The 27294-nt window shown below is 39.0% G+C and overlaps 1 long non-coding RNA gene across 1 annotated transcript in view; it reads left to right on the top strand.

Annotated features, from left to right (window-relative positions):
• The first annotated feature begins 483 nt into the window (after positions 1-483).
• LOC309845632 overlaps positions 484-27294 on the top strand; it is a 141985-nt gene continuing 115174 nt past the window's right edge. The window contains exons 1-2 of the long non-coding RNA XR_014301393.1: positions 484-708; positions 798-890. This is a non-coding gene — a long non-coding RNA (uncharacterized lncRNA). The remainder of the gene's footprint in view (positions 709-797; positions 891-27294) is intronic.

The raw sequence follows: 27294 nt of genomic DNA, 5'->3' as shown, positions 1-27294 counted from the left end.
GCGGCCAGGGCTCCTCGAGCGAGGGCGGGCGCGGCGGCGGCCCGGCTCCCTCTCGCACCGCCCTGGGTCGCGGCCGCGGGCTGCCGAGGAGCCCCGCAGGAGGAGAGCGGATCGCCCCACCATCACCTTGCGCCTCGCGTGGGCGTGATTCGCTTGAGAAACCCAAGTCTTCTCGGGCACCCAGTCCTTCCCCTGGGAGTAATCGCCGGTCCAGCCCCGAGCTCTCCTCCGCTCCACCCTAGGCGGCTCTCTGGGTCCTGCTGCCTCCCTCGCGCCCTTCCCCGCGCCTCGGCCGCGCGCCCAGGTGTCCCCGCACTCCTCATTGCCCCCGGCCGGCGGCTCGCGGGCCTGCGGATCTCCGGCGCCCGGGCCCGCGCTCCCGTCGGCCGCCCTGCCTCCCTTCCCACCGGCCCCGCCCAGCCTCCGCCGCGCAGGGGCTCCCGGCCTGGCCTCTCCGTCTCCCTCCCACCTCCGCCCCCCCTCCTCCCCAAGAGTTGCTATTTTTAGTAAATCCTCCGCGCGCCGCCACCGGCTCAGCTCGCAGCTCGCAGCTCGCAGTCGCGCGCACCGCCCTCCCGAGCTCCCCCCCGCGCGCGGTGGCCGCGGCGGCGGCGGCGCGTCCCGCACACCGCGCAGCGCGCACCGAGCCGGCCCCGCCGCGCCCGCCGCCCTCACCGCGGTCTCCTCCTCAGGCGCCTGTCGCGGCTGGTAAGTCCCTGCTGGCGGAGCAGCGGCGGTCCCCGAGTCAACTTTCAACCCCCCCCCCCTTTGCTTCAACCTCGCCATTCTCTTTTCAGCGAAAGATGGCTGTTTGGAGAAGGGGGAGAAGTTAGGGGGTCGCCGGCGCGGGGCGAAGGAAGGCGCGACAGCCTCAGCAGGCGCGGGCGGAGGTGAGTGGCACCACAGCCGGGTCCCCGGCTGGTGCCCGGGGAAAGCCCTGGGAATTGGGGGCCAAGCGTCCCCCGGATGTACCGCTGGATTCCCTGCTCGGATTCCCCAGGTTAACAGCATCCCAGTCCGGACCCCAACACAGCTTGCCTTGCGTCTCCCACCCCAGAGGCTGGTGGGTTTAAGGGAACCTTTGTCCTAAGTTCAGTGCCAGGTGATTTCTTTTGCTGAGCAAAAAGACATGGACTACGACATGCCCAGGCGAGGGGTCGGTGACACGACACCCCCCCTCAACACACACACACACACACACACACACACACACACACACACACACACTTTATGCTGGAGCCGAGTTATGAATGAAAAGTTTGTACTGCCAACGTGTTGCTTGAGGGGAGCAATACTTAGTGGGGGTACCTTTGATGTTTCGTGGGGAGACTTCAGTTTCAAGTCTATACATCAGGATTCTGGGTTTTAAGAAAAGTTCCGGAGCCTGGGAGATGGGAAATAATTCAGTGTTTTTTAGGTATTGGAAGGAGGTTGATAAATCGTAAACTTATTAAACTGGATAATTAAATGCCTCGAGGGTGTCACAGGGGGGACTAGGGGGAGCAGAGAACAGGGGGCGTTCCCTGAGCGCCTAGCGGGCAGCGTTTGGCATTGAAGCCATCGCCCACTTGTCCGCAGTGAGAGGTGTCAGAGGCCTGCCTGTGCGTTCTTGGTGTGATCGAGGGGAACTGAGCTGCTCTCCAGATCCGAGGCGAGGTTTGTCAGGAGAGGTGGCCTGCAGCGGGGAGCTGAGGACGCGCGGTTCAGGTGATATGGGTTTGGAAATTCTCTAGTGAGACTCCTGCGCTCTAATTTCAGAAAGATGTGTCGCGTTTGTTTTCCTGCCGGGAGGTGTGTATAATCTCCTAAAAGGAACTTTTAGGTTAAGTAACCATAGCATTTTGAAATCTGTGAGAAATGAGCTATCTACATATATTGTTGCCCTTCTGTGTATATTGTGGGTGTGTATACACATAATGATGTGTATGTGTATGAAAAACGTGGGAGTGGGGTAAGAAGGGCTTAAAAAGTTAAACTTAACTGGAAAAGAAACCGAAGAGTAAACGTTCTTCTCCCCAGAGGGTATAACAGTGCTTATAGAACTAAATAGGTTCGGTGTGTTGAGGTTTCTCAAAAAGGGTAGGATTTAGGAATTACAGGTATTTAGAGTACATCAATGTTTTCAAATCTTGCAAGCATTACTAAAAGCTAGAAGAAGGGAGTAAGTACATAGAGAATTCATAGTAAAGAAAGAATAATTTAAATGATTTAGAAAGAAAACAATTTGACATTTGGAAAGGTCTGGATGTTATTTTCTGATGCACTGCAAATCTTTTAAATCCTGTAATTAATAACAGCACAGAATAAGTTAAGAGTTAGTAAATTAGGACAATTAAAATATCATGTTTGGAAAAGATATCTTTTGAACTACTCTTTGGTTCTTTGGTGTTTATTATGGAAATTATGATGACTGAAAACTTGTTGTTTAATGTATTTGCTTTTTACCACAAATAATTGGTCCTCCTTTTCCTTTTAAACCACTATTCCAGTTTGGACCAATTTACCCAAAAACCAAATCACTCATGTGCCTTCTGGAAAGCATTTCCATTTAAACTACTTAATAAGAATATTGTATTTCCAAAAGGACAAATAATTTAGTCAGTTGTAAAACTTTCTTGTAATTTATTTATCCATCCATTTTGTTTGAATGAGGCAAATCTCAAAAAGAGCTCATTTTCTTGGAATATGTCATTTTCTGTGTGGGGAAAAAGTGAATGTTTTCCTTTATGTTTCAGGACAAACAGGTGCAGGTAGAGTGGGAATCCTGAGTCTGACCTTTGATAATTAGAAGGAGAGATGCTTTCCCAGCTCTCCTGATTTTGATCATCTTCACTCAGAATAGACAGGGCTAGATGCTGAGAGGATTTTGCAAAAGGAATTAGGAGATTTAAATGAAGTATCAGTTTATGGTTAGGAAGGAAGTATTCTCTTTCCTTTTTTTTTTTTTTTTTTTTTTTTAAACCTCAGTCTTCCTATTTCTTTCCCTCTGCAATTCAGCCTTTTGGTCTGGCCTTCACTGGAAAGTCAGACCAAACGCTCTTTGGCTACAGAGTGTTTGGTATATTAAACTGCCATCCTCAAAAAATAATGATGGCGCTTCTGAAATTAAAAAGGTAATTTTATACACTGTAACAGACTTTTAGGATTGAGTGTTTTATGACCACTATTTTGTCTATATTTCTGGTAGACAGTGTTGTTTTATGAAGTTACTGACAAATAATAATAATAATAATAATAATAACTTATTATGTATATTTGGTGTATGTTTGGAATATATATGGATTTTTAGGAATTTTAAATTATAAAGCCAACTGACCGGATAAGTTGTTTAACCTACTAGTTTCGGTGATACACGTAATTCAGATTTGTATTAATATCAACATCTAAAGATGTTTTATGGCTGTATGGCTTTCATTTCTTTTCATTAAAATTATTTCTATTTTGAATTTGTTTAAATATTACAACATATAATACTGCAATTTACACCTGCTCAGCGGGGAAGGTGTAGGTTATTCTTAAATAGAGATATGGAGAAATAGCTAACAAGGAGAGTCATTTGAGAAGCATATGGACATCATAAAATCCTTCTGTATGTAGCATCTGCACCTTCTCATTAGTGAAATATTGTAGTTAAGGACATTTTTTATTACATTCAAGTGTGGCTTTTTATTTTTGCTTCGATTTTTAAAAAAATGTAATTATATTAATGTTTAAATTGGTGGGGGGCTTTTATTGTTTGAAGCCCTTTCTTTTCAATAAAGATGTCATACTTAATTCTTACTGCACACATTTGCAGATAGGTACAATTGTTTCCTGGCTTGTTATTATAACTCTTAACCGTTCTCAGATATTCTTCAAAACATTTGAGAGGCATGTAGGAAGACATATTGTTCTCATTTTCAGAAGAAGGCAGCAGGTACCCTGATAGATCCAAGGTCACACACTAGTGAATCAGTGTGAAGGTGAGGGTAACATCTATATTTCTTGTATTCTGTTCACAATAACAAGCTGCTCCTGTGGCTATGTTGAACGATACTTTCAAAAATTTGTACACTCTTGGATTTTTAAAGTGCTTAGCTTTGTAGATATGCTGATCAGATTTTATATCTGCCAAGAGGGTCATAAGGGAAGGGGCCCTTACTGGGGTCTGCTGATGGGGGAGAACTGTGACCCCAGTAGCTAGTGCTAAAACACACATACACATCTCTGAGGGGTATTCATTCTTGCAGTCAATCCCTATGCCACACATCTCTCTGTCCCCACTGGCCCTACCTTATAAATCGCATACTGTCCTTTTAATGGTCAAGGCTGCTTTGAATTTTATCAGCACCATCATCAAGCTTGATCATCAGGCTACTCGTGAGAGCTCAGAATGTGATTTTTGAGAAGATAGAATATTGACTGAGGATCGTAATGGACCATCCACTCCAGAGCCAGCCAGTATCGATTAGAGATCATGTTTTTCTGGGTGTCAGGACACCCATCTTCTATTAGCTCTGCTTCTTTGGCTGAGCTTAAAGAACTCAAAAGTGAACAGAGGGTTTCTGCAATTATCTGGTTGTTTCTGTTCATGTATACATTGTATCTAGATAAATCAGACTTAATAATAAAACAAAAGAAAAAAAGAAAGGATAGCAGCTTGTTCTGTGGAGAAGGTACTCATGACTTTTTCTTAATTTTTTTCAAATTCCCTGTTTTTCAGATCTCACTGGAATTTTTCAAGGTAATTGCCCACATGATTTGTAACAGCCAAGACTTCTGATATTGTATTGTTAGATTCAGAAGTGGAATACATTATCCACGATGGACAAGAAAGCATTGTATTTTCATAGAAAAGAGTAATACGTAATGTTATGCAGGCTTTGTGTATTTGATGAAAATACTTTCGTCATTTTCTAATGAGGAGATGGTACCAGCTGTTCTCTACTTTATTAATTTTTATTTATTTACTGGCCTTTCCTTAAATGTATGGTTTATAGGAGTTCATCCAAACATTGTTAAGTGTGAAATACTGAGAAAAGTTACTTTGCAAGTGTGGTTTGCCATTTACTGTAACAAATTATATTTAGAGCCTCAAAGAGAGGAAAACACCCATTTTTAATATTTTTTGCTGTACCAGGGAGAGTATAGCTGTTGGTGAAACTGAAATGAGTTGAAATTGCTGGAAATGGTGGTTTGCTCCCATTTCTACAGAACCTATGATAAGATATGATTAGTGTGGACTAGTCTAATTTGAACAGAATAGTGATGAGTGGAATTTGAAATGGCCAGTAAAGGAAGGATAAGATTTGGTTCACTCAGATATCACTCATGATATTTGACAGCAAGTCATTGAAACTAACTTTAGTTAATTTAAGTATTAAATAAATGTTATGAGAGGATATTGACTCTATTTGTTTTCTGTTGCTCTGTAACACATTGCCACAACTTTTTAGCAGCTTGAAACAATGCACATTTATTACCTCATTTTCATTGCTAAGGAGTCCATATATGTCCCAGTCGCATCCTGTGTTCAGGCATCTCAACAGGTCTTGGTTAGGCCTGCTCTCCTGAGGTTCACTTAGGGTAAGATCTGCATCTAAGCTTCCTTAGATTGTTGGGAGAATTCATCTCCTTGTGGTTGTAGGACTGAAGTCTAGTTTCTTGCTGATTATCAGTAAGGGACCACTCACAGATCTTAGAGGCTGCCTGCTGTTCTTAACCATGTGACCCTCTCATAGGCACTTTTATAACGTGGCAGCCTACTTTTCAAAGTCAGCAATGAAAAGTTGTTGCTACAGTACAAGACCGTCTTTTATAATGAATGGGCATCACATCACTTTTGTCATGTAACATAATCTAATCAAGACTGTGACATCCATCACCTTTGCCATATTTTATTGATTAGAAGCAAGTCAAATGTTCTCTCTCACTCTTGCACACCAGCTTCTGTAGTAGAAGGTGAGCTCTGTATTATAAGAGAAAGCATTTTTCATGTGTAACCACAGGGTTCAGTTGCTCATGGCCCCTAACGGATGGAGGACAAGTGTCTATTGCCAAAGGAAAGGACAAAAATGTGAGCTTAGTGAAATGTTGAAGTTTTTGACCAGGGTAGGCATGATGACCATCTGGAAACAGACTTGAACTGGATAGTAGTTGGAGTCATGAAATTCCAGAGGAAGAAAACTCTTGCAGGATTTAGGGGAATGGGGGTAGTGAGGTTTCATTTAGGGATGGTGGTGAGTGAGGGAGGAGAGGCTAGGTAGCGAGAGACAGTTAGGGGGCTAAGTGACTAGACTCACCTAGGAAATTAGTAACCAGGATCACAGAAATCCCCCATGTGGAGAAATCCAGGAGATATTAAACAGAGAGGAGGCAAAACCTTGTTTGTGTTCATGATATTTATAAAAGCACCTTGTTCCTTCTAAGTATAGACAGGATATTCTCATGATATTTACAAACCATGTTATTGACATGAACTTTACCAAGTTCCCTGGCCAATTTTCTATATAAGACCCACCATAAAAGCCACCAGCGGATAAGAGCCCTCAGTAGCAACCCATTGGGGACCCCTCTCACTCTAGAGAGGCTTTCTCTTTCCTTTTGGTTCTCACCTTCACTTAATAAACTTTCACTTCACTCTTTTGTCCACCAGATTCATTCTTCCACTTCTTAAGACAAGACCCCTGCAACAGTCGTGGTAAAAAAGGGGTAGAAGCCTTTAAAAAGATGAGTCTCATTAACAAACATGTTATACTAGGCATTCACATAATTAGTCCTTAATATATTCCACATATGAAAGATTTTTTTAAAATATTTTATTTATTTATTGGACAGACAGAGATTACAAGTAGGCAGAGAGGCAGACAGAGAGCAGGCTCCCTGCTGAGCAGAGAGCCTGCTGCAGGGCTCCATCCCATGACCCTGGGATCACGACCTGAGCTGAAGGCAGAGGCTTTAACCCATTGAGCCACCCAGGTGCTCCACGTATGAAAGATTTTTAAAGGACTACTGCCACCAGTCCTTGTGTAAACCAATACTGTGATTTGGAGGTCCACAAATTGGCCTCCCCTTATTTTTCAGAGACCATCCCAGATCCATCTACAATTGTGGCTCAATCTGTGGTGTAGGGGCATTGGGGGCAGGGGCGTCTACTGAACACTGCTCTAGCTCCAGGCAATTTGCAGGAGTTGTTTTATTTAATCTGCCTCCCATCTCTGGCAACTGAGTTTGTTTCTCCTGTTCTGCCTCCCTTGCTTCCCTCCCAAGGAAAAGGAGACTTTTTGAAAGTTTAAATACCTTGCTAAGGGTTCTTCACATATGGGTGGCACCAGGAATTGAATCTAATTCTGATTTCAAAGCCCATAGTCTCATCATACACATCCCCTACTCACAAGCAGTAAGTGAGGCTTCCAGGCGACAGGCTTGTTTTTCCCACTGAAGTGAATGTCGGCACTACAATTGCTTTTGGGTTCCTTCGTTCATCTTATGAGAACTGGATACTGGAGTATGAGGGTTAAAGGGAGGAGTGAGAAAGTGTGCTGTGTCGTGCCTTCTTTTTTCCCAGCAGGAAGTGCAGATTATAGGTCTGTCTTCCATCTAAAAGTAAGAATGTGGAGTGGAGGCTGTATATTTTTATTTCTACTTATCATTTTGGCAGAAATATAAAGCTCTGTGTCTCCTTTCTCTCCTATATGTAGATTTCTATTAAATTCAATTAGGAAACATGATGAATTCTCATTGCCTCTTTGGCCATAGGGTTCTTTCTATAGCTTTTTCAGTAGATGCCACTGTTTTGATCTACTTGAAAAGTCTATTGAGATATTCCTCCTTTGTTCTTCTATTACTTAGTCCCCCTTTCTACTCTGTGGTGCATCTGAATTCTATTCATAGATATTCTACTTTTTTCTCTTCTGTTTTATGTACTTAAATCTCTTCTTTAAATGGATCTAGTTCCATTGATCGCAATCATTTGCTCAGATCCCCTTGCTGCTCTCCTGCAAGATACAAGCTCAGTGTGGGACTCATCTGTATTCTGTTAATTTTGCAGAGTTGTACCCCACATCCCAGCGCAGTATGAGGAGGACTTTAAGATTTCCCTGGGCATTTAAGTCAAAATGTAAACATTTTAAACAGAATACCATGAAGCAGCACTGTGACTGGATTGTGTTAGGTCAGGTGCATACCTATGGACCACTCAGTGTGGCATCTTAGGGTGGGCTACTGTAACCTATTCCCCAACAAGTTACAGCTCAGGAAATCTTGAAATAAACTTTTTTTTTTTTTTGTATAGGACTTAGATGTTCTAATTTAGGCCAGTTTTGACCCTAAAAGCCCGAACCATTTAGCCTGGCACCAGGTGCTCTCAGAGTCTGGACCTAGCCCTATTTATTTATTGCCTTTTTGTTTTTAATTCTTGTCACTCCTTGCTGTATGACTTTGAGGTTATTAGCCCTAAGCTTGGAACTTGCTAGTGACTTAGGTTTTAGATATTGAACAAGCAGCCTGACATGTAAAGAAAAGTCAAGATGTGAATGAGTGTGTGGGGGAGGAGAGAGGAGATGGGGAACAAACAGAAGCAATGCTTCCGTTTTTCAGTTCCAGCATCCCGTCATTCTTGAGGCCATTCTACCAATGATTTTGTGGTTTTACATTAGGTGAGCAAGGAGTTTTTCAGAAATTGAGCTTCTGTCTTTTGCAATTGAAAGAGTACCAAATAGCACAAGTTTCTTTCAGTCTAGGATTCTCAATGCATTTTTTTGAACCTGCTGCCTCCAGAACTATCAGTAGCCATCTCTTAGCCAAAATCAGAAAGTTACTCCTCTGGAGTTGGATTTGGAAAAGTGTGCCCTTTTAGAGGGTGGACCTTCTCTGTGCTCCTTTTCTCCTTTACCCAGTTTCTGCCCCTACACTTTTGTGATGCTTCATCTGACTATTGTAGCTCACAATGATCTCATTCATCTCTGAATTCCTGTCGTAATTTAGGACTGTGGCAGTGGTTTACACAGATGTAAAGTTGAGTTTTATCATTAATGGATTGGAAAAATCCATAATAATAAAAGGCTACTATGAGTAAAGCCGTGAAAGGAATTTGCATTTTTTGGTGCCCAGAACAGCATTTTTAATTTATACTTTTGAAATATAGTGTTATATTTAATACATGAAATGATATACAAATCTTATTGTGGTCTCTGCAATTCCCCTGTAGCCCACTAGAGATCTATAGCCTCTCATACCCAGATGGAAAGAAGGGAAGAAGAGATTTGGTTTCCTCATGAGCACCCTTCCAAATAAAACACCATAGGAAGAATGGTCTGATTTTAGCTAAGACTACTGGTCTATCCAGTATGAAGCTAAGTTATTCTTACTAAACATTTTATGTAAGTATGTAGGAACATGGAATACAGTGAAAACATTTTTACTTCTAGATTTCACAAATTTATAAAACTAAAACCAACGAGCCAACATTAAATATAAACGGCAGAATTGGTGAAATTAAAAGGAGTAACATTGCTTCTCCCTCTGCCACTCTCCCCCTGCTCATGCTCGCTCTCGCTCTGTCTCTCTCTCTCTCAAATAAATAAAATCTTAAAAAAAATGTGTATCCTTTTTTTTTTTTTAAATGTGTAAAAATGTGTAGTCATATCCAGAGATCGCAGGAATGGAGAACAGATTGTGTAGAAACTACACACAGATAACATGTATGCATCACCTTCAAGAACGATGATGATTTTAACCACTATAGTGCAGGGACTTCTGGATGCCTTACTACCATGTGTTCTATAGTGACTCAGTTCATCCTCACCTTTTTTTTCCTCATCGGAATTTATTTGTTTAACAAGCTGTGTGTTGTTTTGCCTTCACCTAGTAACTGTATGATTGAAAATACCAATTGCAAATAGTGGAATGAAAACTCCATGGTGGTTATTTTGTCTTACAGATGCTTATTCAGAAATTAATTCCAATATATTTATATTTATTTTATACTTTTATATTGTCATCCCAGTGAAAACCCAAAATGGAAAAACAAAATTTCACATCTGACTTTTCAGTTTGAAATACATAGTTCAAACACTAATTGCCACTTAAAATATTTTGTCTTCCTCTGTGTTGTGTCATTAACTAGATTGTAAACCCTGTGAAGGCAGTGAGAACATGCTTACTGTTTTTTGTTTGTTTGTTTGTTTTATTCTACAGACCTAAGTGCATTTCTGTTAGTTGGGGCCTAAGAAGTGTTTGCTGATTGACCAGCTGTTATATGTTGTTATTTCGTATGGCACTGTGAACTCCTAAGGGCAGGGACTATTTTTGTTTTAATCTGTGGATTCCAAATGCCTAGCACAGCAACTCTTATCTGAGAAATGCTCAGTAAATGGTCTGAAAGAAAGAGCAGAGGAGTTATTGGCTTTTGTTTGTGTGTGTGTGCATGTGCATATTTTCTTTTCAATCTCACGCTTCATATACAAGGCACTTTTAATGCTTGTATAGGTCAGTGCTGTCTAATAGAATCTTCTTTGGTAGTGGAACTATTCTGTATCTGTGTTCTCCAATTGTCATAGTCACTAGGCACATGTGACCTTTGAACATCTGAAATGTAGTCAAGCTGAGAGCCTGAATTTACTTGTACTTAATTTTAATTATAAAATAGTGTCATATGATTGGTAGGCTGCTGAGATTCAGGTATAATGCCTCCATTCTTAAACTTTTTTGCCCACATCACCAACACTGCTACATTTTTTGGTTGTAATTAGATGTTGTTGGAAGTTGTTATTGGATGAATAAAATCAGTTATTTTATTTATTTATTTGAGTTATATTCCTTTAAACACACGACAATATATATTCCATCAGATTGGTTTCATTCTTTTCCCAAATGACCAACAACATTGCGTGTCATCCTTTCATTCATCCCATCATCTGATTTGGGTTTTTATCATATCCTTACTAGTGTAGAGGCCTGACACTGACTACTTTATCAGGTAAGTTTTACATATATATATATATGTTTTTTACTTTCTTTTTTCTAATTGCCCAGGTTTCGTTGTGTTTGCTATTCTCATTGTTTTAAACCTTTTCTCTCCTAATAAGCCATTTAAACTTGGGTTCTGTATTTGATCATCATTATTATCATCATTGTTTATAATGGTGTTTATAATATTCCGTATTTGATTTGACAGACTAATGTCTGCTGGTATTTTGATTTCAAATTTATGTATTCTCTTTTTTTAAGATTTATTAATTTGTTATTTTTTTAAATGTAGATTTTTCTTTTTTTAAGATTTTATTTATTTATTTGACAGGGATTACAGGTAGGCAGAGAGGCAGACAGAGAGAGAGGGGGAAGCAGACTTCACGCCAAGCAGAGAGCCCAATGTGGGGCTCGATCCCAGGGCCCTAAGATCATTACCTGAGCCAGAGGCAGAGGCTTAATCCACTGAGCCACCCAGGGGCCCCTGTTTATTTATTATTTTAAGAGAAAGAGAGAGAGTGTGTGCCTGTGTGCCCAAGTGTGCTTGCAGTAGGGGAGGGGTATAGGCAGAGGGAGAGAGAGAATCTCCAGGAGATTCCCCGCTGAACGCAGAGCCCAACTCAGGGCTTGATCCTGCGACCCTGAGATCCTGACCCCAGCTGAAATCAAAAGTCCGACACTTAACCCACAAGGCCACCTAGGTGCCCTACCACATTTACATATTCTTAAAAATGTCTCAGTTTTCCTTTTCTTCTATGAACTTTTTTACTTTTCATATCATTTTATCCTTTCTGGTAGAGAAGAAGAATGAAGTGGCATCATCCACACTTAAACTTATGATGATTCAATCCCTACGTAAGATACAATCCAAAGCTAACAATTTTCACAGCTGCTATCAATTGCATGAAATCAATACACCAAAATATTCCTTTTAGAAAGACAGGAAATGCTTCCTTTAAGTGGCCAAGGTCTTTTATGCAAGTTGTAGCACTTCAAGAGGAAGACTTTGGTTAAAATTCATCACATATTTACTGAACCTCAGTAGTGGGTATATTCACATGTATTATCTCATTTAATTCTTTTGAGAATGCTGAATCTAGTGATATGTAATGGTAGAAACTAACTAGATAGAGACCAAACAGCAAAGAAATTGATGTGAACTTTGCTGGCAAGCAGAAACACAAATTTTCCACTCATTCTCTACTGCTGAGATTTAATAGTTTTTTACATAGTAAAATTTGAATACAGACTTCGGTATGGCAACTTGCTTTTGTTCATTCTTTTAGTCTAAAGTATTAGTTCCCAAATTTCAATATGCATCAGAATTTCCTTTCAGGATTATACATTCAAAAGCCCGTAAACTATACTTTATGACTGAGTTAACTCCCTTTCCAAGACAGTTTTGTCAATACAAAATTTTTATCTTGGAACTACTTTCCCCCTACTACCCAAAAGATGCATCTTGTTTGTATTTCTTTATTTCCACTTTCATTCCAACACAGGGCTACTCACTGAGAGAACTTGTAGATTTGTTTTTAGATAAATGTCATATAATAAGAGAAAAACTCAGTAGCAATATACAGAATCTTATGCTCATGACTTGTGAATTGTGCTTTGGCCACATGATTGCTTTCATCTGCCTCTTAAGGGTGAGAAGGTAGCACTGCTTTGTTATCTTCTGTTCCAACTTGCTGATAAATCTTTTCCTAAAAATACCTAATTATGTGTATTATGCATTTTGTTCATTTTAGGCAGGTTGAGGGAACAAGGAAGAAAACTTTGTTTTGTGACTTGTGCTATAAATATATTTCTATTTATTTTTTATTTTTTTATTTCAAGGATTTTATTTATTTGACAGAGAAAGAGAATGCAAGCAGGAGGAGGGGCAGAGGAAGAGAAGAAGCAGGCTCCCAGCTGAGCAGGGACTTGATGTGGGGCTTGATCCCAGGACCTTGGGATCATGATCTGAGCCAAAGGCAGATGCTTTACCAGCTGAGCCACCCAGGTGCCCCTATAAATGTATTTTTAATCTACTTATCTGTTTGACCCAAATTTTGACAGTTACCTCCATTAAAATATTTGATGAGTTTAGCATTGTAGAGAAACAATAATTATTTGCTTTTATTTATAAATTTCAACAAAAGCCGCTGTGAAACTGTATGAGCTAGCTTGTTTACTGAGGACACCTTTCTGGAGTTGCTACTTCTTTATGAAAACAAATGTAATAAACTCCTCCTAAATTGTATATTCAAAAGTATAATGCTAAGAATGGTCAAGCCAAATGAGAAAATGTAGACCAAATGGAATGGAATTTTAGAATAATGGTTACAGTTTTAATTTCTCTGGAAAAGCACATCTGAAATGTTCTTGGAGAAAATAATAATTTTGAGTAGAAACACATTAAATTTTATTTCATATCCTATTTTTTTTATATATCTTATAAACTCACCACCACCTTAGTTTTGTTTAAACACCAAATAGTTTTTTAAAGAGATTACATAATAAAACCAAATCTTTTGTATTTCCTCATGTAGTTGCCATTTTAAGTGCTTTTCTTTTCTTTCATTCCTTCGTTTCCTTTTATGCTTTCATACCGTTTCCATCTGGTATCAGCTTTCTACTGCCTGGAGGTCTTCCTTTAATATTTCATGCGGCAAAGGTCTGCTACTAATGAATTCTTTCAGCTTTTGTATATTGGAAAATATCTTTATTTCACCTTCATTTTATAAGATTGTTGTTGGATATAGAATTCTAAATTGACAGTTTTTTCCTTTTAGACTTTAAAGATGTTACTCCACTGTTTTCCTACTTGCATTTTTTTTTTTTTTTTAGGAGAAATATGCTGCTGTCCTTAATTTTATTTTATTTTTTTCCTCTTTATGTACAACATGTCCTTAAACATTTTCCCTTTTTCAATGGTTTTGAAAAATTTGATTATGGTGTGTTTGATTATGGTATTGCTTTCTTTGTGTTTCTTGTAATTTGGGATCATTGATCTTCTTGGATCTTTGGATTTATGATTTCTATCAAATTTGAAAGGAATGTAGTTATTATTTTCCCCCAAATTTGCTTGGTTCCCCTTGCCTTTCTACTCCCTTTCAGGAACTTCAATTACATATATATTAGGATCACTGGTGTTCTTTTTTTTTTTTTTTTTTAATTTTTTTTTTCTTCTCTGTGTATTTCATTTTTGGATAGTTCTTATTGTGTGTTTAAGTTCATTACTGGTAATCACATTTAGTGTGTGTGTTTTTATTAATCACATACATTAAAGTTTAGGTGTTTTAAAAATCTTCTGTGTCTCTTTTAAGCATATGGAATAGATTCATAATAACCGTTTTAATGACCTTGTCTACAAATTCTAACATTATTTTAGTTCTTGACCAGTTTTGTTGGGTTGATTCTTCTCCTTGTTAGGGTTATGTTTTTCTTCTTGGTAATTTCTGATGGATACCAGACATTGTCAATTTTACCTTGTACAGTGCAGGATATTTTTATATCCCTATAAATCTTCTTAAGCATTTTTTTTAATGGGATGCAGTTAGTTACTTGGAAAAAGTTTGATCCTTTCAGGTCTTGTTTAGCTTTAGCCCAATCCCTGTGAATTATAATGTTTTCCAGTCTTCCTGGTGGGAACAGGCGCAATTTCCAGCCTTGAGTGAGTGCTTGGTACTGTTCCCTCTAGTCCTTTATGGTGGTTCTTTATCTGGCCATGTGTTGTTTCCCTTATAGTGCTGATAAAGTATTTTGCCGAATAACTGAGAGTTATCTACAGATCTGTGGACATCTCTCCTGTTCAGCTCTCCTTCCTCTGGTACTTTGGAGATACCTAGCTGTTCTGATTGCCTTAGATTCTCAGATACATCTCTTCAGCTCAGGATTTGTGCTGGGCTCTGCCTTGTTTTTCCTTCCCTGAGCCATTTGTCAAAGAGCTCATGTCATCAGTTTCCCATTTCTTAGGGTTTGCATTATGTTTCCTGTTTCTCAGGTATTATTGCCTGATATCCAGTGTATTGAAAAACTTTTGTTTCATATATTTTGTACAGCTTTTTCAGTTTTTGCAAGAAGAGTACATTTCCCATCTCTATTATTTTATCTTGATTAGAATTATGTATCCTCCATTCATTTTTCTCTTCCATGTAAAATGTTGTTGGTCAAGATAATTTTGGAGGTGATTTAAGTATTGAATACTCACTTTAATGCAGTTTATTGTGGTATTCTTTTTTAATTTTCAGTAGATTCCAAACTTTCTATAATGAACACTTTGTGCTACATATTTTCAAAAATTAAGTATTAATAGTCATTTATGCCCCATATTATGCTTGATGATTTTAATCATTGCCCTAACTATTCAAAATTGTTCTTAAAGCAAGCCAGCCATAAATTAAGAAGTGAAATTGGTTGAGCATAGTAATTTACATACTTTTATGTGGATGAAAGATTTTACTATAGGGAAGTCCTGTGTCCTATGATCTTGTTTCTTAAGAAGGATTGAAGTCAGGTAGCTTTGTAGTAATATATTCTTGAATTTATAGATGTGAATGATCGTAAAACAACTAAAGTCACTGTCTTTTAAATTGTATTGCTTTTTATGGAGTTCCTTTTTATATTAGGAGAATCTATAGTTCAGGGGTAGCTTTTTAGAATGTTCACATATCAAGTAGTCATGAACTATGTGCTGGTGAACTATTTTATTTTTAGTTTTCTCTAGTATTTGAATGATAAAATATAACACTGTGAACTAATATGAGAATAGAGTGTCAAAATTCAGGAGCACATCTTGCTTTAGCGCAAGCATGTTGTTACTTCAAGCATTTTCTGGCAGTAAGGGCACAATTGACTGTGTTAATTTAAAAGAATCTTTGAGGTGGTATAGTTCCATATGCTGTAGGAATATGTCAATGATTTTTGTATTTTATAATTTGAGTTTTTAATGTAGTCTTTTGAAAGCTAGTTGTTAAGCATGGCAAGAAGACTAGAGTTGCTTTAGAATTCTTAGGAAAATAATTTTGTAAGAAATTAAAATTAACTTTAACTTTCTTCAGCACTGTCATAAATACCAGCATGCTGAAGCCAAAATTGTGGCAATGTTACATTGCTCTGTTTCCAATATTTAAGCATAAAGGTTAGGCCAGATTTATATTCTCTTGTAAAATTGAACCAAAATATAAATTATTTATAGAATTTTAAGAACAGAATCTTAAAAAATTGAATACCATTCTGTGGTGGAGACTGCTAGTTATCTCCAGTATCTACTTTCTCCATCTTCCTCAAATGCAGAGCTCCCGAATTTTTGCTGAGATCAGACCCCTACAGAATAAAGATGGTATTTCTCAGCTTCTCTTGCAGCAAAGAATTGTGCAATGTGGCAAAATTCTGGCCATAGGCAGTAAGCAGAAATGATCTGTATAACTTCCAGATGGGACATAAAACACAGGGGTGTGCTCTGTCTTCCCTTCTTACTTGCTGGCATGTGGATATGGTGGTGTACTCTCTTAGACCATGATAAGAGGCCAGCATTCTAAGGATAGCAGAGCAACCAGATATTTTTTAAGGCTTTAAAGCCTGGAGCAATCGTGATGACTTCTTGAGGCAGAGCTGCATAACAGGTTGGAACTTGATGTGAGTGAGGAATAAACTTTGCTCTTGTGTAAGCTGCTGTTAGTTTGCGTCTCTACAACACACAGGCAAAGCTATATATGCTGTTCTCACAATTCTTTTGTTTATAAGACATGTTAGTAGTTAATTTTTATAACTGTAAACTTGAGAGGAACAAAAGATCGTGCACCGTAGAGATAAAAATTTCTTGGGTGCCTGGGAGTCTCAGTGGGTTAAACCTCTGCCTTTGGCTCAGGTCATGATCTCAGAGTCCTGGGATCGAGTCCTGCATTGGGTGTTCTGCTCAGCAGCGAGCCTGCTTCCTCCTCTCTCTCTCTCTGCTTGCCTCTCTGCCTACTTGTGATCTATATCAGATAAATAAATAAAATCTAATAAAAAAACCCAAACAAACAAAAGAAAAAACTTCTTCGTAGGACGTCATTAAAAAAAACTGTCAGCTGAAGAGTGCAACATAGTTAATGGTGACTCTTCTCTGAGAAATATAAGTAAAAATTTGAGGCACATAATTTTCATGCTGACTTTTGAAGAAAACAAGGTTTGAGAAGAGAGAGAAAACTAAATTGCTCACCAATTTTTTTTTTATTTTCCCGTATTTTGTATTTCATAATTGTCAAATTCTTATCCCCTTTTCAGTCCCAGTGTGAAATGGCTCCCTGTGATATTTTTCACTGTTTACTACTTACTCCCTTTTTGGGAATCAATCATCGCTGAGCCTCTGGGATGTCAAACCCTTACAGTTTCCTCTCTGCCTCTGCCCTCTACTCAATCTCCTCTGTGGGATCTTCAGTCCACCCTTTCCCTGTGTATGTATGCTGATTCTTGGCTCACCATTCCTTTCACTTCGTGTTGGGGAGATCACAAACTGTAACTCGTAGGCATGTTTTGTTGATATCACAGAATTGAAAAGACACATTGCGTTAATTGGCTGTATTTAAAAATCACGATATTTAATATGAAATCCAGATTTTGGCTTTTTTTGACCAAAGAGCAGATCTGACAATACTACATCTACATTCCGCATAACATTGGGGACTGTGGAGCTGAGTGATAGCTGCCTTTTCTTAGATTAGGCGTGCTCTTTCCTTCTTGTTATGGTCTCCACTCCCCGTTGCTTACGTCTTGTGTTTTATTTATTTTCATTACTTGCCTGATCTTTTAGGCATTGAAGTTTATGATACTCTTCTAACTGTGTAATTTAAATTTTAAGTTAATTTTTTTTTTTAATATTTTATTTATTTGACAGAGTTAGAGAGCACAAGTAAGCAGAGCGTCGGAGAGGGGGAGAGAGAGAAGCAGGCTCTCTGCTGAGCAGGAAGCCTGATGTGGGGCTCGATCCCAGGACCCTGGAATCATGACCTGAGCTGAAGGCAGCTGCTTAACCAACTGAGCCACCTGGGCGCCCCTTAAGTTAATTGTTTTTAAAAGCAATTTCCTTGGGTGCCCGGATGCCTCAATTTGTTAAGCAGCTGCCTTTGGCTCAGGTCATAGGGCTCAGGTCATACTCTCAGAGTCTGGGATTGAGCCCCCTTGGGTCAGGCGCCCTGCTTAGCAGGAGAGTCTGCTTTGCCCTCCCTCGCTCATGCTCTCCTCTATCTCATTCTTTTTGTCTCATATACATAAATAAAATCTTAAAAAAAAAAGTGATTTTCCTTTCCTTCCTCTTCTTTTCTTCTTAAAGATTTTATTTATTTATTTGACAGACAGAGATCACAAGTAGGCAGAGAGGCAGGCAGAGAGAGAGGGAAGCAGGCCCCCTGTGGAGCAGGGAGCCCGATGCGGGGCTCGATCCCAGGACCCTGAGATCATGACCCGAGCCGAAGGCAGCAGCCCAAACCACTGAGCCACCCAGGCGCCCCCTTCCTCTTCTTTTCAATTCCAATTCCTCCTTCCCATTGCTATCATTATTAACCTAATTAGACTCTCTTGTCTCACCTGGTTTATTTGCAGTAGATACCTAACTGACTTTCATGCCTCGTATTATCCAAATTAATCATTCTCTAGACTGCTTCTAGAGTGACCTTTCTAAAATTAAAATTTCAGGGGTGCCTGGGTGGCTCAGTCGTTAAGCAGCTGCCTTTGGCTCAGGTTATGATCCCAGCGTCCTGGGATCCTGGGATCGAGCCCCACATCAGGCTCCCTGCTCAACGGGAAGCCTGCTTCTTCCTCTCCCACTCCCCTTGCTTCTGTTCCCCCTCTCGTTGTTTCTCTGTCTCTCTTTCTCTCTCTCTCTCGCTCGCTCTGTCAAATACATAAATAAAATCTTTAAAAAAAATTAAATTAGAATTTCAGTATAACTCTACCCAACCTCAAGACTTTGAGTGGCTCACCTGACTTCTGGATGACTTCAGAAGTTCAGCATTGGTATGACTGTAAAATGGTTCAGCCACTTTGGAAAGCAGTCTGGTCGTTCCTCACAAAGTTTAAAAAGTTACCATATCACACAGCACTTCCATTCCTAGATGTATGCCCGAGAGAATTAAAAGCGTATTTTTAGATGAAAGGTGTACATAAATGTTCATAGCCATTTTTAATAGTCAAATAGTGGAAACAACCCAAATGTCTACCAGCTAATGAGTAAACAAAATATGGTATATGCACACAATGGAATAATCCTGGGCCATGAAAAAAGAATAAAGTACTCATGGATGAACCTTGAAAATATTAGGATGGGTGGAAGAATCCTGCCTTATAGCATCTTTTGTAAGGTCACATATTGTATAATTCCATTTGTAGGAAATATCAGGATGAGAATACAGTATTGGTTGTCGGAGTTGGGAGAGGGGAAATGGGATGTGACTACTAAAGCATAGGTTTCTTCTTGGGGTTGATGAAGATGTTCTGGAATTACAGAGGGTTGATGGTTGTACAGCTGATGGTTGTACATACATAAACTAAAAAAATCATTGATATGCACAGGTTAAAAGGGTGAATGCTATGATATGTGAATTATACCTCAAAAAATAAATCAGGGTCTGTAACACTTTTGCTGGTGTTTCCAGTCTCATTTCCTGGTACTTTTGTCTTCTCAAATACCCCACCTGCCTCTTTTCTCCCTCGTGCAGGTGTTCTAATCTACTAACTTCTAAGAGTGCCATGCTGTCTTTCAGTGATATCCATTTACACATTTCTGCCAGAAGAATCCTACCCCCTCTTCCCTCTCTCAACCCATCTAGAGAATTTCTGATTTTCCTTCCAGCTTTAGCTCAGATCTCATCTTCCTTGGAGTTTCTTACACACCATTGCTGGTGGATTACTTATGAGAGGCATTTGATAGATCTTCCAGAGCCAACCAGGAGCACCCCAAAGTGAAAAGAGATTAAGTGTGATGAATTTTTATTATTAATTTCACCGTGCACTTAAGTGTTCATGTTTTGTAGTTTTTAATTTTAATTTCAAATAAAATATGGTAAGCTAGGTGTGGGGAACCATATTTTATTTTACAAAATTTTAAAAAAGATTTTATTTATTTGTCAGAGAGAGAGAGAGAGAGCACAAGCAGGCAGAGGTGGGGAGAGAAGCAGGTTCTGTGCTGAGCAAGGAGCCAGATGTGGGACTTGATCCTAGGACCCTGGGATCATGACTAGAGCTGAAGGCAGCAACTTAACTGACTGAGCCACCCAGGCGTCCCAGGGAACCATATTTTAAAGCAAACATCTTGTAAGAGTCTTATTCCAGTTTTGCTCCCTCCACACCTCATTCCTCCTGCCCTATGTAGATTAGGTGCTTTTCCTTTGTGACCCCCACGCACCCTTAGCATCTCCTGTCATCCTGAATGGTAATGATTCATTTTTCTGTCTCACCAGCTAGACTGCGGACTCCTTGGGGAGAACTGTGTGTCTTGTTTTTCTGTGTTTACAAGTAAATCCTCAGAATTCTCCATAGAAAGTGTTTGGCAAATTTTGAACAAATGAATGGACATACTAAGTGACATCAAATGTAGGCATATGGGAGGAATAGCTTATATTTGATTTAATGAAAATCAGGGATCTGTGGGCTGTTTAAGAAAGGCTGTGTAATTAGATGTCTTCATTAAAACAACCTGATGTCTCTTCTCCCTGCCCCTCAGCCTTTAAAAAGTTGTTTGAAAAAGAGTAGATTAATAGAATGTGAGAATTTTTACTTTTCTTAGCCTATACACCTGAGGAGGGTGTTAGATAGAAGGCCTAAAGTGGGTATTAAAATGGCACTTTGCTCAACAGATTTTTAAAGTGTCTTCTGTACTTTTCAAAGCAATCTTCTTTCCTTTTCATGTCAGAAAATTAATAAGTTCAAGTTCACGTACCAACATTAACTTCCAGTTTGGATTTTTTTTTTTTTTAAACTGTGCAGTGGCAAATAGTGTCTGGTTAATGTTTCCTCTTTGAAAAATGTGATTATACTATATTATTTATATGTGATCCCTGACTTTTTTACCCTTGGTTTTTGAAACTACAAATACTTTACCATCCTACCGTATTTCATTTCCCAGAATCAGACTCTAAGACAAAAGACTGGAGAGCAGGTTGTTTAATTTAGGAGGCAAAGAATGCTATCAGTAAAGGATGTGTATTAAGCCAGCTACCATTTTGGGTAAGTGAAGCTTTATTTTTTTGGGCAGGCTACAAGAAGGTATCCTTTAGAATTGTCTACCCAAAAAGCAAGAGAGCTTCTTGGGTATTACACCTTAGAACCAGTTACTTCTTAGTTGAAGGCTGCTTCCCACCTGCCACAGAGATCCAGAGAAAACCCTCAGGTGACGAAATAGTAGTGTTGGCAATTGAAAGTGTGTGGGCGTACATTTGAGTAGTAATGGCCATGGGATGTGGCAGGGGAGTGGGGTGGGCATCAACAGTATCTGCTATATATGCAGATGGTACACCATAGCAAGAGCATTAAAGTGTGAAAAATATCAAAATTTAAGTTAGCCTTACTCAGGCCCTTACCTAGCCCTCCCTTAAGTACTTACTATATGCTAAATACTGTTCTGAGGTATACTGATTTGCTTATTGAGCTCCTTCACTTTTTTTTTTTAATAAAATTTTTTTTTAAGATTTTTTTTTTTTTGATAGAGAGAGATCACAAGTAGGCACAAAGGCAGGCAGAGAGAGAGGGGGAAGCAGGCTGAGCAGAGAGCCGGATTCGGGGCTCCATCCCAGGACCCTGAGATCATGACCTGAGCCGAAGGCAGAGGTTTAAACCACTGAGCTCCCCAGGTGCCCTGAGCCCCTTCACTTTTTAAAACTCAGGTTCTTTGGGGCACCTGGGTGGCTCAGTGGTTAAGTGTCTGCCTTCAGCTCGGGTCATGATCCCAGCATCCTGGGATTGAGCCTAGCGTTGAGCTCTCTGCTCCGAGGGGAGCCTGCTTCTCCCTCTCCCGCTTCCGCTGCTTGTATTCCCTCTCTCATGGTCTCTCTTCCTCTCTGTCAAATAAATAACAAACAAAAACAAACTAAGGTTCTTCATTTATAAGATAACTTACTTTCTTCCTTCACAAGTTGAGACACAGAAGGGATCATATTCTCAAAAATACTTTGAAATGTTTAAAGCAGGATTTCAAATTTGTTATTATGGTTTTTACCCAAATGTACCCCGATAAAGCAGTAAAAATGAGGTTAGACTGTTAACTTGTCTGTTATCAGCGATACGTTAACCAGACAAACGCTTTTTTTCCCCCTGAGGCTGTGCAAATCTGGCCTCTATGAGCAGTTTGTACAAGATAGTAAATTTATAAGGTCCATGAAAGGAATAATGTACCACGGGGATGGCTATTTTTAGTCAGTTGGCAGTGAAGGCATCCCAGGGAAAGTAGATAAATTGAACCTTAAAGTAATAGGTACGAATTAGCTCTGTTGAAATAGGAATTTATGAAGGGACAGTGTATTCCAGGAGAGCTTTTGGTAAGTTCAAGGGGCAGTGCAGGTAAGAACCCACCCAGTGTCCAGGTTAAGCTTTTGGGCCCATCGGCTGGGTGAGACAGGGTGACATTCTGTCTCCACTTCTAACTAGCTGGGTGGTATCTGACCAGTTATAAAATTTCTTAGCTTTTCTTTCCTTAAGTATAAATTGGGGATCCTAGTACTATCTACACTTTAAGACTGTTATAAGGATATGTTGTAAAGATCCATAGGATAACTTTATGTAGGGCAGTTAGAATAAATTCCCAGTAACCTCATCTGTAGCTCTGGGTATAAGTAGAGTTTCAGATTACAAGTCATACTGCCTAAAGATGCACCTGGTCCCATGCAACAGACTTCTCAAAGTATATGGAACATTAATCCTACAACATCTGCAAGAAAAAAAGATCATGGAGTTAAAAGAATTTGAAAAGCCATATGTACCATTGATGGATATCATGGAGAGTCATATCAAGATATTAACATCTCTAAAAAGTCTAGGAGTAAATAAATCTTCTTGACTTTGTTTAATATGGTGCATTAAATTTCTTATAATCACCAGTTTCTATTAGATACCTCTTCACATTGGATATTCTTCGGGAGATGTTAATTTGAAGAGCTTCAAAGTGGATCGAGCAAGTTACCAATAATTATACATCTACATTAATATTGTCTATCAAAGAAATCATCTTAAGGATTTGTAAATGTCTTTAAGTAATATGATCTTTACTCAAAGTATTTTTTGCGATTCTCTGTAGATATGCCTCTGAGCCAATTTATTAGTCCCCTCACATCAATCATTATGTGATCTTTTACATATTTCATTCCTCATTCTCTACAGAGAATTGTATCACTTGTGCTGTGATTCCTCCTAGGCCTCAGATCTGTTCAGAATGATATTTTTTTGGCCTCACTTGAGATAATTTAAAGAACATTCCCCAGACAATTCTAAGTCGACTTCCAGAAATACTTGGAGTAGTGCCACCATCATTAAACTAAGTGGATAACTTTCAAGGTGACTGGTTTTAAAAAGGGACGGCCTCTACTTCTATGTGCATTTTCTCTGCAGAATAAATGACTTGTCATTTTATAGTCCTACAAGGAGTGCTAAGTTCCTACTATGTGCTTTTCTCTGTGGTCATTATAGTCAACTTGGGGCGAATGTTCATTGTCTAGTTCAGGAGAAATAAATATTCCAAAGTAATCACTATAGAAGGTCATAAATATAGTCATAGAAAGATCAGAGTGTTATGAGAGTTGAGAGGGAGGGGTCTTCCTTGGTGGTGGTCAAAAAAAGCTTCCCAGTAGCAAAGATGCTTACAAAGAGCATTGACCACCATGTGAATAATTGAGAAAAGGATATTCCAGGCTGAGAGAAGTCAAAGTACAGAGACCTAGGGTTGTGAAACACAGTGGGGGAACTACAGCCATGGGGGTGCAAGTGGAGTGTAGGCTCCTTCTGGGGAAGTGGAAGATGATGAGCCTGGGAAACCAGAAGAGGTCTTGACCATAAATGGCTTTGTAAGTGCTGGGGGATGGAGTTTGGAGTTTATCCTCTAGCTGGTAGATCACCACGGACAGATTACTAAACAGAGATGGCCATAGTTCTCATTTTAAAGAGATTGTTTTGGTAGCAGTATACACTTGAGTTGGAATAAGGAAACACAGGAGGCAAGGAGCTCGGGAGGCTACTGTAGTGGTCCACGCAAGAGGGAGTCTAAGCTAAGGTAGCAAGTGGTAGGTGTTTAAGCCATATATTCATGCAGTCGTGACCTGGAGCTGGCTTAGGGATTTGTGAGAGTCAGATTGTTAAATTTTCAGCAATTGTGCAAGCTGGTTGTTAAAACATAGCCATAGCTGTTATCTGAATTATGTATACTTATAATTAAATAAATCACATTAAAATAAATATTATGTTCAAAATCCACCCTACCTGCTTGTTTTACTACATTTTCTTAATTGTCTGTACTCTTAAGATTATTTATATCTATTTTATCTGGATAATGGATGCACCATATAATGTTCTGCTCCTGCATATCTCTTCTGGAGTCTGTGTTCATTGACTTCACTTTGGTGTCTTGAAATTTGCCACAGTGAAGGTATTTATATCATAGAAATTGGCAAAGTTGCAAATGTGAGAATTTGTTTTCTGTTGTCTAGATTTAAAGGGATATACATATTGTTGATAATGCAGCCTATACTCAAAAGTATGTTAGGGGTGCCTGTGTGGCTCAGTGGTTTAAGCCTATGCCTTCGTCTTGGGTCATGATCTCAGGGTCCTGGGATTGAGCCCTGCATCAGGCTCTCTGCTTGGTGGGGAGTCTGCTTCCCTCTCTCTCTCTGCCTGCCTCTCTGCCTACTTGTTATCTCTCTGTCAAATAAATGAGTAAACTATTTAAAAAAAAAGTATGTTGGATATGTAGCAATTGCATTATAAATGGCACAAAAAGTTGAAGAAATATTCTTCCAAATATTCTCCAAATACATAAAATATTATCCAGCTCAGTAGAGAAGTTGCTCCCATTTTTGATGAGCAAGAGCAGTTCTGACATACATATTCATTGTTTAACTTTCATCTCGTTTATGAATGTAAAAGAAAATAAAAACCAACACTCATGTCAGAACATAGCAGATTTGATAAATATCAATGAAAGCATTTTACAAGAAACAAGTTGGAAAAAAAGAAACCATTTGGTTCTATATATTTGAAGGTAAAGACTATTGTATTTTTTATTATGTATAATTGCATGTTATATCTTTTATACTAGTAAGATTTATAATAAACACACATATATATATATACACACACACAAACACATATACATATTTATTTTTAGGAGAACCAATTGCTAAATATTTATCAACACACAATGGTTGTATATACAGGATATTTGGAAACAAGTGGGATCTGCTCTTTTGAAAAGCATGGCAGAGAAGGGATGTTCTTTAGGTACTAGGTTATAGGTAGCCAGAAGACAATCGCAGGTTTGGGCTTTTTTTTTGTTTTTTTTTTGTTTGTGTTTTTATTTGAATGGTTTTATAGTCTTAATGAAAGGAGCCAGTAGAGAGGGAAGATTGGTGGTACAGAAGAAGGCAGAAGTCACTGTTGGAAGAAGGTGACAAAAAATGGTAGGAAATGAAATAGAGAGCATTGTGGGAAAATATACCTTGAACACAGGAAGGAGCTCTATTCTTGTAAGGATGAGGAATAATAACATAAGATGAAAAATTCAACTACAGGTACATTAAAATCATTTACATCAGTGAATTGTAATTTAAGAAGTGGGAAGGATGAGCTCAAGGAAAGTCAGAATCAGTTAATTTATGAATAAATTGTAGAATGAGAGGTGAGTACTGTGATTGACCAGGGAAGATTTTAATGTTGACTTAATCTCTGAAATATTGTGTTGTATTTTAGCCTGCTTTTTAGGTGGATATATTTAAATAAAAAAAGTCAATTTAAAGGAATCACATGCATTTAAATGGCAAGTATTATTGCTTTAGTTAGCTGTGCAATGTGATGCTACATTTCCATGGACACGGGTTGAGTTTCTACAAGATGATCAGAAAAGGGGTATAATTTGAGGTTGACTAAGCTGCATTCATTGCGTTCATGGATAGTTTGAACACAAGGTAAAATGTTATCCAGTCTGCTGAAGAAAACAAGTCTTATTTTGGAACATGACTTTCTTCAGCATTATAATTTATGACTTTTTCACTTGGATTCTTGCTTTTAACACACTCATATTTATATATATGCTTCAATCAAAGAGAGGCATAACATTTTGCTTATCCTGTCTCAGTTCCATTAGTTTTTCATTATTAGTATCGATAGCCCCATTTTTCTTTGAATTGAAATATGGTAAAATAAAGAACTGTTTTATGCTTGCATAGTAGTTTCACTTTTCAGGTCTCTTCAGATCTATTTTTCAAATATAAATTAAATAATTAGTCTAAGTATTCAGAGAAACTGATGAGGCTAAATACGGATATTGGTATTGAAAATACATGCAGCTAGCCGCCTAGTTGCCATTATAGCTTCCATCTTTTGAGTTTGACACCGCGTTACCTCCTTTGCAATCTAATAGCGCCTCACCCATCTGGCTGAGAATCTCGAGGTCTTAGCCTTAATATTTGGAACAATAATGCTTCGCTCTGTATTTCTGTTGTTAGAAACTATTGTGGCCCTGCTCAGACAGCTGGTTCTTGTCTCTGTAGCCAGAGACAGCAAAGAATAAAGAGAGAATGGCTCACAAGAGAAAATGGCTTTGGTTAGCCAATTAATGTGTTTGCTCAAAGGGAGGATCTCAAGCCCTGTGTAGCTCCAGCCTTTGCACTTCAGTTTCTTAACAATTTAAGCCTGTCTTATCTGGAAGGCAGCCTTTTTAGTCTTCTTACCTACTAGACTAGGAGAAATTTTTTGCCCCCATCTAGACTTTACTTTTAATAGGTAAGTAAAGCCTTCAGGTAGCCCTTTGTGGAGGAGAGGGTCCACTCTTCAATGTCAGTCTGGACAGAGCAGTCCAAGAGCTGAGACGCAATCCTGGACTTGAAAGAGGACCAGTGTTAACAGGCTGTCTGTTCCAAGCGTGGCTGCTGGGAAGGCTCCCGTGAAAAAGACCAGCACAGAGAAAAGTAATCTGAGAATCTGCCTGATAATACTTTTTGTATCAGAATGCTTTAAACAAGTATAACTACACATATTACTTGGCCGTTTTCTGGTTTTAGTGAGACCGTACATCAAGCCTTCTTTGAAATATGTTAGTTTCTTTCTTTGCAGCTAAAAAATGTTAGAAAAGAGTGAAATTTAAGTAAACTGTTCGTGGACGACAGGGGAGCCCTGAGAATGGATCTA

This window comes from Mustela nivalis, assembly GCF_964662115.1.
Source record: "Mustela nivalis genome assembly, chromosome: 12".
Classification (NCBI taxonomy): Eukaryota; Metazoa; Chordata; class Mammalia; order Carnivora; family Mustelidae; genus Mustela; species Mustela nivalis.
Note: the sequence above shows the minus strand (reverse complement) of the source record. Positions and strands in the feature narration are given on the sequence as shown.